The sequence below is a fragment of the Pseudorca crassidens genome, chromosome 2, assembly GCF_039906515.1.
Source record: "Pseudorca crassidens isolate mPseCra1 chromosome 2, mPseCra1.hap1, whole genome shotgun sequence".
NCBI lineage: Eukaryota > Metazoa > Chordata > Mammalia > Artiodactyla > Delphinidae > Pseudorca > Pseudorca crassidens.
The window spans coordinates 173,434,410-173,451,637 of record NC_090297.1 but is presented as its reverse complement, the minus strand read 5'-3'; the positions used below and the strand labels follow the sequence as shown (position 1 = coordinate 173,451,637).

Here is a 17,228-nt window from a genome sequence, read left to right as displayed (position 1 = left end):
TGAATTATTCGTAGTGATGTGGAGGGACCTAGAGTCTGTCATACAGGGTGAAGTAAGTCAGAAAGACAAAATCAAATACCGTATGCTAATGCATATATACAGAATCTAAAAAAAAAAAAAAGTGGTGCTGATGAACCTAGTTGCAGGGCAGGAATAAAGAGGTATACCTAGAGAATGGACTTGATGACATGGGTTGGGAGGGCAAAGCTGTGGTGAAGTGAGATTAGTATCGACATATATACACTACTGAATGTAAAATAGTTGGCTGGTGTGAAGCAGCATCATAGCACATGGAGATCAACTCGATGCTTTGCGAAGACCTAAAGGGGTGGGATAGGGAGGATGGGATGGAGGCTCAAGAGGGAGAGGATACGGGGACATGTGTATGCGTATAGCTGATTCGCTTTGTTGTGCAAAAGAAACTAACAATGTATTGTGAAGCAATTATACTCCAATAAAGATCTAGCAAAAAAAAATAAAGTAATACAATATACAGTCACTTATGCCTGGTTTGTTTTAGCTGAGCATAATAAGGTTCAGCCACATCATAGCATGTATCTGTAGTTAATTCCTTTTTATTGCTCAATACCACCCCATTCTATGTATACCATATTTTGTCTATCTAGTCACAAAGTGTATGTCACTTAGGTTGTTTCCAAGTTTTGTTATTATGAATAATGCTGCAAAGACCATCCATATGTAAGTCTCTGTGTGGAAACATATACCATTTCTCTTGAGCTTACAACCCCTGGTGTGGCTGAATTGCTAGGTCATGTTAAAAATTATGCTTACTATTCTAAGAAACTGCAAAAATGTTTTCTAAAGTGCATCATTTTACATTACCACCAGCAATGCATGAGCATTCTCTTTTCTTCACATACTCTTCAACATATGTAGTTATCTGTCTTTTCATTCTTTTTTACATATTGCTGGAAAGAATTTGATAGCAGTTTTGTCCAGAATTTTAATTATATTTTCATAAGAGATACTGTAATTTTCTCTTTTTGTAATATCCTTTAATATTTTCACTTCCATGATTTTCTCACTTTGTAAAATTAACACAAAAGTGTTCTTTTTCCCCTCTATTTTCTAAAAAAGATTCTGTGAGAGAAGTACTTGTGATGCCACTTGGGGGCAGGAGTTTTCTATAAGTAGAGTTTTTCTCTCTTTTTTTTTTTTTCCATAGCTATAGGACTATTCAGATTTTATATTATTCCTGAGGAATATTTGGTCGTCTTTATCTTTAAAGGAATTTTTCCTTTTTATTTAAGATGCCCAGTTTATTGTCATGCAACTGTTTGTGAGAGTCTCTGATACTTATTTTATTGTGTGATATGTAGGCTATCTTCTCTTTCATTCTTGATACTGATAATTTATATTTCCCCACTCTTTTCTTTGAGCACTCTAGCTAGGATTTTATTTTTGCATACTTTTTTTTCAAATAATAAAATTTGTTTCATTGATTTTTCCTGTTTCTCTTCTCTTTTCTATTCATTTGATTTCCTCTTTTACCTTTAGTATGTATTATCTTCTAAATAATTTGGCTTTAATTTGCTGTTTGTTTTCTAGCTTAAGGGGAAAACAGATAACTTATTCAAGAATTTTCTTCATTTTAATGTCATTATTTAAAGTTATAAATTTGTCTCTAACTCACTTTTAACACTATCCAACAACTTGTGACACTGTTTTTGTATTACCATTTGCTAAAAATAATACATTACTATATTATAATTTTTATTACCCATGGATATGAGCTGTTTAATTTTCATATATTTGGGGTTTTCATTCAGATATTTTTATTTATTTCTAATTTACAGAAATATTTATAGTATTTCAATAATTTAAAGTTTATTCAGGCTTTTTTGTGGTGGAGCATATGGTCTAAATTGGTAAATATGCCTCATGCACTTGAAAACACTATATATTTTTCAGTTGTTGAAGTATAGTATTGCACAGATATCAATTAAAATGGTTGTTTTTGTGGCTTTCTAAATAATACCATTTTTGTTTAATTTTTCAATCAATTTTTGAGAGAGGACTTTAAAATCTCCATCTGAGATTTTGTCTTTACCTTTATTTGTCACAGTTTTTTTCCTTCCTCTATTTTTGTGCTATTATTATTATTATTATTTGCAGTATGCGGGCCTCTCACTGTTGTGCCCTCTCCCGTTGTGGAGCACAGGCTCCGGACGCACAGGCTCAGCGGCCATGGCTCATGGGCCCAGCCGCTCCGCGGCATGTGGGATCTTCCCGGACCGGGGCACGAACCCGTGTCCCCTGCATTGGCAGGCAGACTCCCAACCACTGCATCACCAAGGAAGCCCTGTGCTATTATTAAATTAATACACATCTGGATATATTAGCACTTTTCTATGTTATTAAGGTGATAGAGTAACTTTTTTTTGAAGTGCATGCAGTGAAGTAGTTTAAGTAGAGTGCACAGTGCTTGTCATGTAAAAGGTGCTGAATAAATCATTTTTTATTGAAGTATAGTTGCTGTACAATATTATACAAGTTACAGGTGTACGACAGTGATTTACAATTTTTAAAGGTTATACTCCATTCATAGTTATTGTAAAATATTGACTCTATTCCCAACAACGCACAACATATTCTTGTAGCTCATCCCGCACCTAACAGTTTGTATCTCCTACTCCTTTCCCTTAACTTTTTTATCATTAAGAAAAATACATTTTTATCTCCATTAGCATTTCTTGTCTTGAGATCTGTTTTAACTAGTATCATCATAGCTTCATAACAATTTCTGCATCCATTTATTTGTGCTACTGTTGGCAGAAATTTTACTTCAACTTAGGTTATAAAATTCTACAATATATATACAATGGAATATTACTCAGCCATTTAAAAGAATGAAATAACACCATTTGCAGCAACATGGGTGGACCTAGAGATTGTCATACTGAGTGAAGTAAGTCAGATAGAGAAAGAAAAATATATTGCTTATAAGCAGAATCTAAAAATAAATGATACAAAGAACTTACAAAACAGAAACAGACTCACAGACTTAGAGAACAAACTTATGGTTACCAGTGGGGAAGGGATAGTTAGGAAGTTTGGGATTGACATGTACATACTGCTATATTTAAAATGGATAACCAACAAGGACCTACTGTATAGCACAGGGAATTCTGCTCAATATTATGTAACAACCTAAATGGGAAAAGAATTTGAAAAAGAATAGATACATGTATATATATAATTGAATCACTTTGCTGTACCCCTGAAACTATCACAACATTGTTAATCAACTATACTCCAATGTAAAATAAAAAGTTAAAAAAAATTCTACAACACATTGCTATTGTTTTTTGTTTCTTTAAAGAGTCAACTATCTATTAAACTTAAAACTGGATAAAAGTATTTTACACTTTCCCATTTAGTTATAATTTATATTGTTCTACATTCCTCTGTATAGATCTATGTTTCTATGTGATACAATTTGCCTTTGGTCTATAGTACTTTGTTTTCCTTCCTTCCTTCCTTCCTTCTTTCCTTCCTCCCTTCCTCTCTCTCTCTCTCTCTAGATTTTTCTTCTTTCTTTCTTTCTTTCTGCAGGTTTGCTAGTAAAAATGTTTTATAATCGTTTGTTTATCTCCAAGTCTTTGTTTCACTTTCATTTATCAAGCATGTTTTCTCCTGATAAAGCTATACAGTCTGCCATTTTTTTTAAAGCTTTAAAGACGTCATCCTATTGTCTGTTAACCTTGTGTACTGTTTCTATTTAGAAATCAGTGGAATTTTTTGGTTTTTCTTTATATGTAAATTGATTTTGGGGTGTTTTTGCTTTGTGTTCTGATTGCCTTTTAAATTTCCTATTTACACTGGTTTTCACTGACTTAGGTATGATCTACCTAAGGTTATTTTTCTTTTTGTCTTGCTTTGGGTTTGTTGTTTTGTTGATATATGAGTTAATATTATTTCATAAAATTTGAAAAATGTGTGCATTAGTTCTTCTAACATTTATTTCTGCTTTGATTTTTATCTTCTTTTTTTTTTCTTTTTTCCCCTATTCCTCTGCGCTTCAGCTTAGACAGCTTCTCTTGACCTATCTTCAAATTTTAACTAATCTTTTCTTTTGCAGTATTCAATCTGTCTTTAAATTCCTCTATTATGTTATATATGTTTCAGTTCTAGACTTTTTATCTATCTCCTTATATTCTTTATAGTTATCAGTAGAAAATTTTCATTGGTTCCATTACATCCATTATTTACATTAAATCTTTAGACATGTTTATAATAGCATTTTCTAAACCCTTAACTTAAAACTCCAACATAAAGTTGTTTCTGAGTCTATATTTATTATTTATTTATTTATTTAATTCCTAGTTGGTAAAATTTTATTGCTTCTTCACAACTCTTGGAACTATTTTAATTGTATTCCAGATGTTATGAATGCTGTCTTGTAAAGAATCTGAGTTTTCTTTTCTTCTCTTAAAAGTAAATTATGGTGTAAATATAATATAAATATAAGTAGCTAAGAGGAAAAATATACTAACAAATGACTAAAGCAAAAAAATTTTGAATGGTTAAAAATGTCATATATACAACATTTATTAATACGTAGATACTAGCAATTAAATTATTATAGAAAGAAAAATTTAAAAAGAAAAATTGTTTTAAATGTTGAATCTGAAAGAGTATAGATTTTTAACCAACTATCTCAGCAATGTATATGAGTAGATATTTCTCATCTTTTTAAGTGTTTTGTTGTTCTAACTTGATTTCAAGCTCTTTGAGGACTATAATATTTGCTTAGCTGTGCTTAAAAACCCAAGAATATATTCCTTAATAGTAAGTTAGTAAGACTTGGTACAGATCACTAAACTATAATTATTAGAGAAATATGATAGCTATGTAAGTGAATTCTTGGAGTGAAATAAACAATGATGGGATTTATTTGAGCTAGAAAAGCTCACTACGCATGAAAGTTATAATTCAGCTATCCAAGAATAAGAGTCTCAGACCCTCACTAAGTTACTTAGGTTCCTTGTGTCTTGTAAAATGTCTCTTTCCTCAATATTTCATAATCATTTGATGATAACTATGTATATATTGTTGACTAGGGATATTAAGAATGTTTATGAGATATTATTTAAAGGCAAAGCATAATGAGATAACTAGATAACTAATGGAGATATTATGAAGTTATATTTTTGACTGTATTTTGAATAAGCACTTTGAACTAAGAATCATGACAGCTGTAGTTGGCAGTAAACTGTAGGATCCAAAAGAGGGTATCTATCCTAGGGGTGTATGTGTACATTTGTGTGTGTATCCTAATTGTATTATGTCATTTATAAAGTAAAATTCAATTGTAATGATCAAAGAATATTCAATTTAAGGATTAATATTTAATTTATTTGAAAAATATGTGAAAAAATGATAAAAATTATAGTTGATAGTATCTTTTATATAGATTCAGTAAAAATAAATTCAATTATGAATATTTTAAAGTCTGGATATATCTACCTACATTTTCTAGTTATTGTTTAATGGCCAGGAATTGTACTTATCATGTTCTATTTAGCATTTCAATTTTGGTTATCTAGCTTTCATTAGTAAAGTAAGTCCGACTTTTATTGCTCTGAAATTTCTTGTTGGAAAAAGTTACGTGTGGGTATTGATTTTTCTTCATGCAAGTTCTAATTGCTTATTTCCTGCACCAGTTGATATAAATTGTTCATTAATGATTTTTTGTTCCTTCTTTGCATCACTGATTAGTGATTTGTGTCTCAGATAAGTTCAAAATAACATGGCTTAAAATAAAGACCTGATTACTCAGCCATAAAAAGGAACAAAATTGGGTCATTTGTTGAGATGTGGATGGATCTAGAGACTGTCATACAGAGTGAAGTAAGTCAGAAAGAGAAAAACAAATATCGTATATTAACGCATATATGTGGAACCTAGAAAAACGGTACAGATGAACCGGTTTGCAGGGCAGAAATTGAGACACAGATGCAGAGAAGAAACGTATGGACACCAAGTGGGGAAAGCGGCAGGGGGTTGGAGGTGGGATGAATTGGGCGATTGGGATTGACATGTATACACTCATGTGTATAAAATTGATGACTAATAAGAACCTGCTGTATAAAGAAATAAAATAAAATTCAAGAATTAAAAAAATAAATAAAAATAAATAAAAAATAAAGACTTGAAAGTAATGCTCAGTTTTACTAAGTCTGTGTTTTTTGAAAACAAGATTTAGATGTAAATAAATGGGGAAAAAAAACTGGTAAATTATTACTACCTCTTTACATGAAAAAAAAAAAACCTCTCTCTCTCTTTCTCCAACCCCCCTTTCTCCTTCTTCTCCTTTCTTCTACTTTAGGCCTGACAAATATCACCATGCCCTCCTATTGGGGAAGCTAGTAAAGTACTCTTGTTCAGGCTTCAGAGGCGGCACTAGGCCTCTCTCTGATCGGACAATGACGTTGAAGCTGGCTGCGTGTCTAACTGCTGAGCTACACCCAGGCCAGCAGGGGTGGCGAAAGTTTGCACTGTAAACCACTAGATAAGACAGAGAGTAAGTCATGGGACTTCTCGCACCTTGAGGGTCTGGCCAGCCCCCGGGGATCAAGAACATTCCAAGACTTACGGGTTAAGACCTAGGCATTTATGACAGCAACCAGAGCTGCAAATTTGCACATAGGCTGATTGTTATCAGCCTGCGGCCTGGTGCTAAAAGCTGGGCTCCTTCGAGTGGCAAACGTTAAGTCTCACCTGTGGGATGGACGTACCATCCGGGACCTTCCCAACTGGGACTCCAGATTGATGTTCAAGGGACTTCCCAGCACTGCTTGGATCTGGATGTAGGTGCTTCCTCAATTCGGTGATGTATAAACCTCTGTCTTTACTATTCTTTCTTAGTTAGTTATACTATTCTTCTCTTTATTAGTATACTGTAATATTTGTTAATTCAATAAACTCTCTCTAAATTCTTGTTTAACTGAGTGTAGAGTGGTTACTTTGCCAGCGAATGCTATGAACCTTGAAACTGAAAGTAAGGCTTTCGGCAAAACACCTCCACAAGGTGGAAGGCTACTGTACCCATACAGTGGAAATATTCTTACAACACATCCTTGCTTCTCTTCCTCTGTGAATCAGAAAAGCTCTATGATCTGAGTTTACTAGATACATAGAGAAATTCTAGATATGTAGAATTACTTTCTACATTCATTTCAAAACCTAACTTTCAAAATTATTATCTCACACCAACAAATAATAATTTGACTTTCAAAACACAACAGTAAGCTAGTAAGTCTAGTCACTAGTATACCCTTTCTTGAAGCACCAACTATTTGACACAGTGAAGGAAAGTCCCAGAACTAAATGACTTAGAGTGGATAAACACAAAAATCTGAGGAAACATTTTCAAAATAATTATAACTATCGTACATAAAGAAACATATAATCAAATGAATATATCACCATAAATACCATATAAGTGTACATTTCAGTGTGGTGCTTATGTATTCAAGCTATCTTCCTTTGATAATTATTGAACTGATAGGTATGGGCTAGAGTCTGCTGAAGCTCCTTTTAAATTCATTTCAGTTTAGGTATTTTTCTTTTGATTATTAAGTCCTTTAGTTGTGTTTCCTAAATGTTGGCAGGTTTTTGTCTCATATTTCTAAAATAGTCCTAAAATCTACAATCAACACATATCTGGATAACATAACTTAACAAAATTGGCCAAAGAGAGAAAACACTTTCTGTGTGGTCCTAAAACCATTATTACTAACAATTTTTAAAGAATCGTATCCATATATATTTTACAGTCAATGAACATTAGTTAAATTATTATTGTGCTGAATAAAAATATTACATACTGCATGATTCCTTTGATATAGTATTACATTCTCAAAGTGACAAAACCATACTGACGGACATTGATCAGTGGTTGCCAGTGGTTAGTTTGGAGAGAAGGTGTGACTGTAAAGGGAAAGCACAAGCGAGCTTTGTAGTGATGGGAACTGTTCTGTGTCCTGATTATGGTGTTAGTTACACAAATCTATACATGTGTTAAGTTCTATGGAACTGTACACCATAAATATACATCTATGATGTAGAATAATTTAAATAATTAGTATAGTAAAATTTCTTTGTTATATTTACTTTCATTTAGGTCATTCATTTTTATGTCAATAAACAGAAACATAAAAATAATCTAAACATCAGTGAAAGAAGAAAAATATAAAACAGGTGGAATCATAACAGAAAGATTATTGAGGCAAATATAATTATTGAAAATTTATGATGTGTCAGACAATTTGCTAGATGTTCAATATTAAAGTGCTTGTGTGTGTGTGTGTGTGTGTGTGTTGGTGTACAGAGAGATAATTAAACCTAATTAATCTGTAGCTTTGGCATTTTTCAATTTAAATATAACAAGCTTGAGATGAAGAGCAGTTTTAAGTTTAGCAAATTCTGATTTGCTTAAAATATCCATGCAAGGTTTGACTATTGGCATACATCATACTTGATTTGAGCCTGCTTTTATTTCTAGATACTGCAACTATTCCCTCTATACGTAACAAATCTGTAGCTATTGCTAGCTTATTTTGAAACCTCAAAGGAACAATCACATCTTATCCGTGGCAACAGTAACTTGGAAACATACCATTTAACAGGTAAACCACAGACGAGCAACATTTGTTAAAAATTCAGAATCTCAGGCCTCAGCTCAGACATGTTAAATCAGAATCTATATTTACACAGATAGCCAGTGGTTTGTCTGCGTAATAAAGTTAGAGAATATGGACCTAGGTTAACCTGTAGTTCTATAAATTTGGCAACCAAATAATAACTGATGGTCATGGCTCTACCTGCAAAATGGACTTGTTTCTCTCCATTACATGCCAAAATTTTCTTTGAGAAACTGTCATCATGTCCTACTTGATCTAATTCAATTAAAACTATTTAGTGATACCATTTCCACTTACCTTCTCTTCAAACATTGCTCTGTCAAGCAGCAGCCAGAGTGATCTTTTCTAAAAAGAAAAGGTCATGCAATTCTGATTAAAATATTTCAAAAATCCCCACACATTTCTGTTCTAGTCATCTACTTCTGCATAACAAATCATCCAACAACATAGTGGTATAAAACCACCACCATTTTATTACAAAGATTCTTGGTTCAGAATTTCAAAAAGCACATAGCATAAACACTTCTTCAATTCTTTATGATATCTGGGCTTTCATTCTGGGTGACTGAAAGAGCTACAGGTGTTCTGCATGGCTGGAGACTAGGACAACCGGGTCTGTAGCATCCATTTTTGTGGTATTTTCCTCACACACATATCTAGTGCCTGAGCAAGGATGGTGGAAGGACTGGACAGCAGGATGGTACCAGCGTACACAAACTTCTGACACAGTAACTAAGAGCTGCAAGAGCAAATGTTCCCAGTGGTCAAGGCAGATACTGCACAACCATTTATGACCTAGTTATGGTCATGGAAGTCTCATAGAGTCACTTCCACTATATTGGTAAAAGGAGTCACAAGTCTGGCCATATTTAACAGGAGTGGCCGTAAATCCTACTTCAATATTAGAGGAGTGTCAAAGAACACCTATCAAGTTTTAAAACGATCACAGTACACCTTCTGGACAAAAATTTTTTATAGTCTTCCCAAATGAAAAATGCACTTGCCTTTCCCCAGACCTCAAATAGTTGTACTCCTTTTTTAAGTAATATTATCATTAAGTGAAATCCAGAATAAAAGGGATTGAAATGTGTAAGCTTGCTTTCTGCAGAAAGAAGCATGGAGACTTTTAATCTTACAAAATGTCTTCTTTTAGTCCAAGCTGATAAAATTCTTATAAGAATGTTTTGGGTCTCTTAAGTATCGGTTAGACTCCATCAGACACACGTCACTCATACAAATCTTTTAAGATACTCCCTTCTCCATCTTGATCTCCTTTGAAGCTTCTCTGCAACACAACCCTTAAGATTTGCAGAAGCTCTCTTGTTTAGTGAAGTGGATTTAAAAATCATGACAACATTCATAGAAGACCTTTTGTCTATTTAAAAATATTTTTGGGACAACACCTTAAATCTTTACAAGGTCTTAAAAAGAGTTTTATTTATTGTGCATTCAATTTTCACCCTGAGAACACATTTTCCTGACAATAACCTCGATTTTCCATTTACCCTGTGACCAATAAAACACTAAGATCTACCAGTAATATTTCTAAGATAAGCTAAAGTGGAATTTCTGATAGAAATATCATGGATAAAATTGTCTACACAGAAAACCTAAAATATAAACCTAAAACCTAAAATATAAATTTTTGCATGATATCAAAAGCTATTTGAATATAAACTAGGCCTTATATACAAGAGGCATACATAAACAACATATAATACATATACATATAGAATTTAAAAGGCAGTAAATTTAAGAAACTACATGAGGGCTTATACTAACTGAGAAAGGGAGTCACTGCATGTGATTTGGAGATAAAGGCTGACATAACTTGGAGATAAAGGCTGACTGAACAACGTGAAATATCTGAGGAAAATTTACAATATCAACACTATGCCAAAAATTCCCTAGTGATTCCATTTCTTGTTTCAGACACAAATTGGACCCAAAATTAGCATATTCTGATTTCCCCATTTCTGTGTTTTTTTTATTTATTTACTTTTTTAACACCTTTATTGGAGTATAATTGCTTTACAATGGTGTGTTAGTTTCTGCTTTATAACAAAGTGAATCAGTTATACATATACATAGATTCCCATATCTCTTCCTTCTTGCATCTCCCTCCCTCCCACCCTCCCTGTCCCACCCATCTAGGTGGTCACAAAGCATTGAGCTGATCTCCCAGTACCATGTGGTTGCTTCCCACTAACTATCTATTTTACATTTGGTAGTGTATATATGTCCATGCCACTCTCTCACTTCATCCCAGTTTACACTTCCCTCCCTGTGTCCTCAAGTCCATTCTCTACGTCTGCGTCCTTATACCTGTCCTGCCCATAGGTTTGTCAGAACCTTTTTTTTTTCTTAGATTCCAAATATATGTGTCAGCATACAGTATTGTTTTTCTCTTTCTGACTTACTTCACTCTGTATGACAGACTCTAGGTCCGTCCACCTCACTACAAATAACTCAATTTCGTTTCTTTTTATGGCTGAGTAATATTGCCTTGCATATATGTGCCACATCTTCTTTATCCATTCACCTGTCCATGGACACTTAGGTTGCTTCCATGCCCTGGCTATTATAAATAGTGCTGCAATGAACATTGTGGTATATGACTCGTTTTGAATTATGGTTTTCTCAGGGTATAGGCCCAGTACTGGGATTCCTGGGTCATATGGTGGTTCTATTTTTAGTTTTTTAAGAAAGCTCCATACTGTTCTCCATAGGGACTGTATCAATTTACATTCCCACCAAAGTTCAAGATGGTTCCCCTTTCTCCACACCCTCTCCAGCATTTATTGTTTGTAGATTTCCTGATGATGGCCATTTCTTCCCGGTTTGAGGTGATACCTCATGGTAGTTTTGATGTGCATTACTCTAATAACTAGTGATGTTGAGCATCTTTTCATGTGTTTGTTGGCCATCTGTATATCTTCTTTGGAAAAATGTCTATTTAGGTCTTCGGCCGATTTTTGGATTGGGTTGTTTGTTTTTTTGATATTGACCTGCATGAGCTGCATGTGTATTTTGGAGATAAATCCTTTGTCATTTGCTTCATTTGCAAATATTTTCTCCCATTCTGAGGGTTGTCTTTCCATCTTGTTTATGGTTTCCTTTGCTGTGCAAAAGCTTTTAAGTTTCATTACATCCCATTTTAAAATTTTTGTTTTTACTTCCATTTCTCTAGGAGGTGGCTCAAAAAGGATCTTGCTGTGATTTATGCCATAGGGTGTTCTGCCAATGTTTTCCTTTAAGAGTTTTATAGTGTCTGGCCTTACACTTAGGTCTTTAATCCATTTTGAGTTTATTTTTGTGAATGGTGTTAGGGAGTGTTCTAATTTCATTCCTTTACATGTAGCGAACTAGTTTTCCCAGCGCCACTTATTGAAGACACTATCTTTTCTCCATTGTATATTCTTGCCTCTGTTATCAAAGATAAGGTGATCATCTGTGCGTGAGTTTATCTCTGGCCTTTCTATCTTGTTCAATTGATCTATATTTCTGTTTTTGTGCCAGTACCATACTGTTTTGATTACTGTAGCTTTGTAGTATAGTCTACTGAAGTATACACTGTAGTATAGTCTCCCTGAAGTCAGGGAGCCTGATTCCTCCAGCTCTGTTTTTCATTCTCAAGATAGCGTTGGCTATTCAGGGTCTTTTGTGTTTCCACACAAATTGTGAAAATTTTTTTTCTATTCTGTGAAAAATGCCATTGGAGTTTCATAGGGATTGCATTGAATCTGTAGATTGCTTTAGATAATATAGTCATTTTCACAATATTGATTTTTCCAATCCAAGAACATGGTATATCTCTCCATCTGTTGGTATCATCTTTAATTTCTTCCATCAGTGTCTTATAGTTTTCTGCAAACAGGTTTTGTCTCCTTAGGTAGGTTTGTTCCTAGGTATATTGTTCTTTTTGTTGCAGTGGTAACAGGTTGTCCATTTTATTGGCATAGAGTTGCTTGTAGTAATCTCTCATGATCTTTTGTATTTCTGCAGTGTCAGTTGTTACTTTTCCTTTTTCATTTCTAATTCTATTGATTTGAGTCTTCCTCCTTGTTTTCTTGATGAGTCTGGCTAAGGGTTTATCAATTTTGTTTATCTTCTCAAAGAACCTGCTTTTAGTTTTATTGATCTTTGCTATTGTTTCCTTCATTTCTTTTTCATTTATTTCTGATCTGATATTTATAATTTCTTTCCTTCTGCTAACTTAGGGTTTTGGTTGTTCTTTCTCTAATTGCTTTAGGTGTAAAGTTAGGCTGTTTATTTGAGAGTTTTCTTGTTTCTTGAGGTAGGACTGTATTGCTATAAACTTCCCTCTTAGAACTGCTTTTGCTGCATCCCATAAGTTTTTGGCCATCGTGTTTTCATTGTCATTTGTTTCTAGGTATTTTTTGATTTTCTCTTTGATTTCTTCAGTGATGTCTTGGTAATTTAGTATCGTATTGTTTAGCTGCCATGTGTTTGTATTTTTCACAGTTTTTTTCCTGTAATTGATATCTAGTCTCAGAGCATTGTGGTCGGAAGAGATACTTGATATGATTTCAATTTTCTTAAATTTACCAAGGCTTGATTTGTGACCCAAGATATGATCTATCCTGGAGAATGTTCCATGAACTCTTGAGAAGAACGTATATTCTGCTGTTTTTGGATAGAATGTGCTATAAATATCAATTAAGTCCATCTTGTTTACTGTGTCATTTAAAGCTTGTGTTTCCTTATTTATTTTCACTTTGGATGACCTGTCCATTGGTGGGAGTGGGGTGTTAAAGTCCCCTTCTATTATTGTGTTACTGTCAATTTCCCCTTTTATGTCTGTTAGCATTTGCCTTATGTATTGAGGTGCTCCTATGTCAGGTGCATAAATATTTAAAATTGTTATATCTTCTTCTTGGATTGATCCCTTGATCATCATGTAGTGTCCTTCTTTGTCTCTTGTAATAGTCTTTATTTTAAAGTCTATTTTGTCTGATATGAGAATTGCTACTCCAGCTTTCTTTTGATTTCCATTTGCATGGAATATCTTTTTCCATCCCCTCACTTTCAGTCTGTATGTGTCCCTAGGTCTGAAGTGTGTCTCTTGTAGACAACATATATATGGATCTTGTTTTTTGATCCATTCAGCTGGTCTATGTCTTTTGGTTGGATCATTTAATCCAATTACATTTAAGGTAGTTATCAATATGTATGTTCCTTATACCATTCTCTTAATTGTTTTGGGTTTGTTATTGTAGGTCTTTTCCTTCTCTTGTGTTTCCCGCCTAGAGAAGTTCCATTAGCATTTGTTGTAAAGCTGGTTTGGTGGTGCTGAATTCTCTTAACTTTTGTCTGTAAAGGCTTTAATTTCTCTAATCTGAATGAGATCCTTGCTGGGTAATGTTGGTTGTATGTTTTTCCCTTTCATCACTTTAAATATGTCCTGCCACTCCCTTCTGGCTTGCAGAGTTTCTGCTGAAAGATCAGCTGTTAATCTTATGGGGATTCCCTTGTATGTTATTTGTTGTTTTTCCCTTGTTACTTTTAATATTTTTTCTTTGGATTTAATTTTTGATAGTTTGATTAATATTTGTCTTGGCATGTTTTTCCTTGGATTTATCGTCTATGGGACTCTCTGTACTTCCTGGATACGATTATTTTGTTTCCCATATTAGGGAAGTTTTCAACTATAAACTCTTCTAATATTTTTGCAGACCCTTTCTTTTTGTCTTATTCTTTTGGGACCCCTATTATTCGAATGTTGGTGCATTTAATGTTTTCCCAGAGGTCTCTGAGACTGTCCTCAATCCCTTTCATTGTTTTTTCTCTATTCTGCTCTGTGGTAATAATTTCCACTATTTTATCTTCCAGGTCACTTATCCGTTCTTCTGTGTCAGGTATTCTGCTATTGATTCCTTCTAGAGAATTTTTAATTTCATTTATTGTGTTGTTCATCATAGATTTTTTTGCTCTTTAGTTCTTCTAGGTACTTGTTAAATGTTTCTTGTATTTTCTCCATTCTATTTCCAAGATTTTGGATCATCTTTACTATCATTACTCTGAATTCCTTTTCAGGTAGACTGCCTATTTCCTCTTCATTTGTTTTGTCTGGTGGGTTTTTACCTTGCTCCTTCATCTGCTGTGTGTTTCTCTGTCTTCTCATTTTGCTTAACTTACTGTGTTTGGGGTCTCCTTTTTGCAGGCTACAGGTTCATAGTTCCCATTGTTTTTGGTGTCTGCCCCCAGTGGCTAAGGCTGGTTCAGTGGGTTGTGTAGGCTTCTTGGTGGAGGGGACTGGTGCCTGTGTTCTGGTGGACGAGGCTGGGTCTTGTCTTTCTGGTGGGCAGGACTAGGTCCATGGTGTGTTTTGGGGTGTCTGTGAACGTACTGTGATTTTAGGCAACCTTTCTGCTAATGGGTGGCATTGTGTTCCTGTCTTGCTAGTTGATTGGGGGGTTCTGGCTGACTCAGGCTGGGGGGACCGAGGGGTATGGAATGCAGGATGAGCCTGTGGCGGCAGAGGCCATTGTGACATTGCAACAGGCTGAGGTGTGCCATGTGTTCTCCCGGAGGAAGTTGTCCCCTGATCACGGGACCCTGGCAGTGGCGGGCTGCACAAACTCCCGAGAGGGGAGGTGTGGATAGTGACCCATGCTTGCACACAGGCTTCTTGGTGGCTGCAGCAGCAGCCTTAGTGTTTCATGCTGTCTCTGGTGTCCCTTCTGATAGCCACGGCTCGCGCCCATCTCTGGAGCTCTTTTAGGTGGGCTCTGAATCTCTTCTCCTCATGCACCCCGAAACAATGTTCTCTTGAATCTTAGGCAGTTCCACACTTTTTCCCAGACTCCCTCCTGGCTAGCTCTGGCACACTAGTCCCCTTCAGGCTGTGTTCATGCAGCCAACCCCAGTCCTCTCCCTGGGATCTGACCTCCGAAGCCTGAGCCTCAGCTCCCAGCCCCCACCCGCCCCGGTGGGTAAGCAGACAAGCCTCTCGGGCTGGTGAGTGCTGGTCAGCACCAATCTTCTGTGCGGGAATCTCTCTGCTTTGCCTTCCACACCCCTGTTGCTGCGCTCTCCTCCGTGGCTCCGAAGCTTCCCCCACCCACCCACACCCCAGTCTCTGCCAGTGGAGGGACTTCCTAGTGTGTGGAAACTTTTCCTCCTTCACAGCTCCCTCCCAGAGGTGCAGGTCCCATCCCTATTCTTTTGCCTCTGTTTTTTCATTTTTATTTTGCCCTACCCAGGTACATGGGGCGTTTTTTGCCTTCTGTGAAGTTTGAGTTCTTCTGACAACGTTCAGTAAGTGTTCTGTAGGAGCTGTTCCTCATGTAGATGTATTTTTGATGTATTTTTGGGGAGGAAGGTGATCTCCACGTCTTACTCCTCCACCATCTTGAAGGTCCTCTCCCATTTCTGTGTTTATAAATGAATAACTTTACCCCTCTTGGCTTCTGTTTCCCAAATCAACCTCAAACCTCATCCTACTGTTCTTGAAACAATGTGGCTCTGTATTCCTTTTATTTTAAGCTATATTATACTTAAAGTTTTGATACAAAATTTGACAATTATTTCTTTGCTATATTTTTATGTGATATGCTTTCATGTTTATTCCAACTTTATATAATTATACACCATGAAAACAGTTGGCAAAAGAACCATAATGATGAATATTTCAATGCTGATCTTGATCTTAAGATGTGCAACAAATTTATCTTATAAATTTGCACTTAATTTATCTTACTATATAAGATTGAGTAATAAATTAGTAAGCAAGTAAAATATATTATTCGCATAAAACACCAATACTAATGCTATTCATGATAGACATCTTTCTCAGCCCCACCAAGTTATAAACACTGAAACACCTCCACTCAGCAGGTTAAGTGTGATATACACAGTGAGTAAATTTTGACCAATTTGACATTGTTAGGATTCTTCAATCTGCAAAAATCTAGAGTTGATTTTGTTGCTCTTATACTGGAAAAACTAGAGGTGTATATTTTGAGAAGGCAAATAAGTGATGAATTCAAGAAATGCTCTAGCTAAAGCACTGGTATCAAGAGGGCCTGGTAATGCTCCATCATAAGATGCACCATTTTCCTTCCCTAGATTTTGTTGTATCCTTCATTTAGTCCAAATATACCTTAATTTCCATCAGTAGACGGACCCATGTTTTAATCCTGACCTCTAAGTTGGCTATTGGCTATGTCCCAACCAGGAAGTTTTCTCCTTTTATTGTAAAACATATTGATTACAGGATTACAAACATGAATTGGATTTTACACTCTTTCTTAAATATAATTCTAAAATATTAAAAAAAATTATAATGAAATATATTGTAAAACATATTGATTACAGGATTACAAACATGAATTGCATTTTACATTCTTTCTTAAATATAATTCTAAAATATTAAAAAAAATATAATGAACTAAAGAGAACACAAAACTTGTTTACTTGGATAAAAAACAGGGAAGTAGGAAAAGAGAATTTCTGTAGACCACTACCCTTCTAATGCATTATTTTGCTTAGGCTGTATCTTCTTGTTGTATGTAAATACAAGACTTACATATTTGA

General features: G+C 34.9%; 1 long non-coding RNA gene across 2 annotated transcripts in view; it reads right to left on the bottom strand.

Annotated features, from left to right (window-relative positions):
- LOC137212191 (uncharacterized) overlaps positions 1-17,228 on the bottom strand; it is a 214,822-nt gene that overhangs the window by 106,273 nt on the left and 91,321 nt on the right. Inside the window, exon 2 of one of the 2 annotated variants that reach the window (XR_010937390.1) lies at positions 8,967-9,014. The exons of the other annotated variant lie outside the window; for it this stretch is intronic. This is a non-coding gene — a long non-coding RNA (uncharacterized lncRNA). The remainder of the gene's footprint in view (positions 1-8,966; positions 9,015-17,228) is intronic. 2 annotated transcript variants of the gene reach the window in all.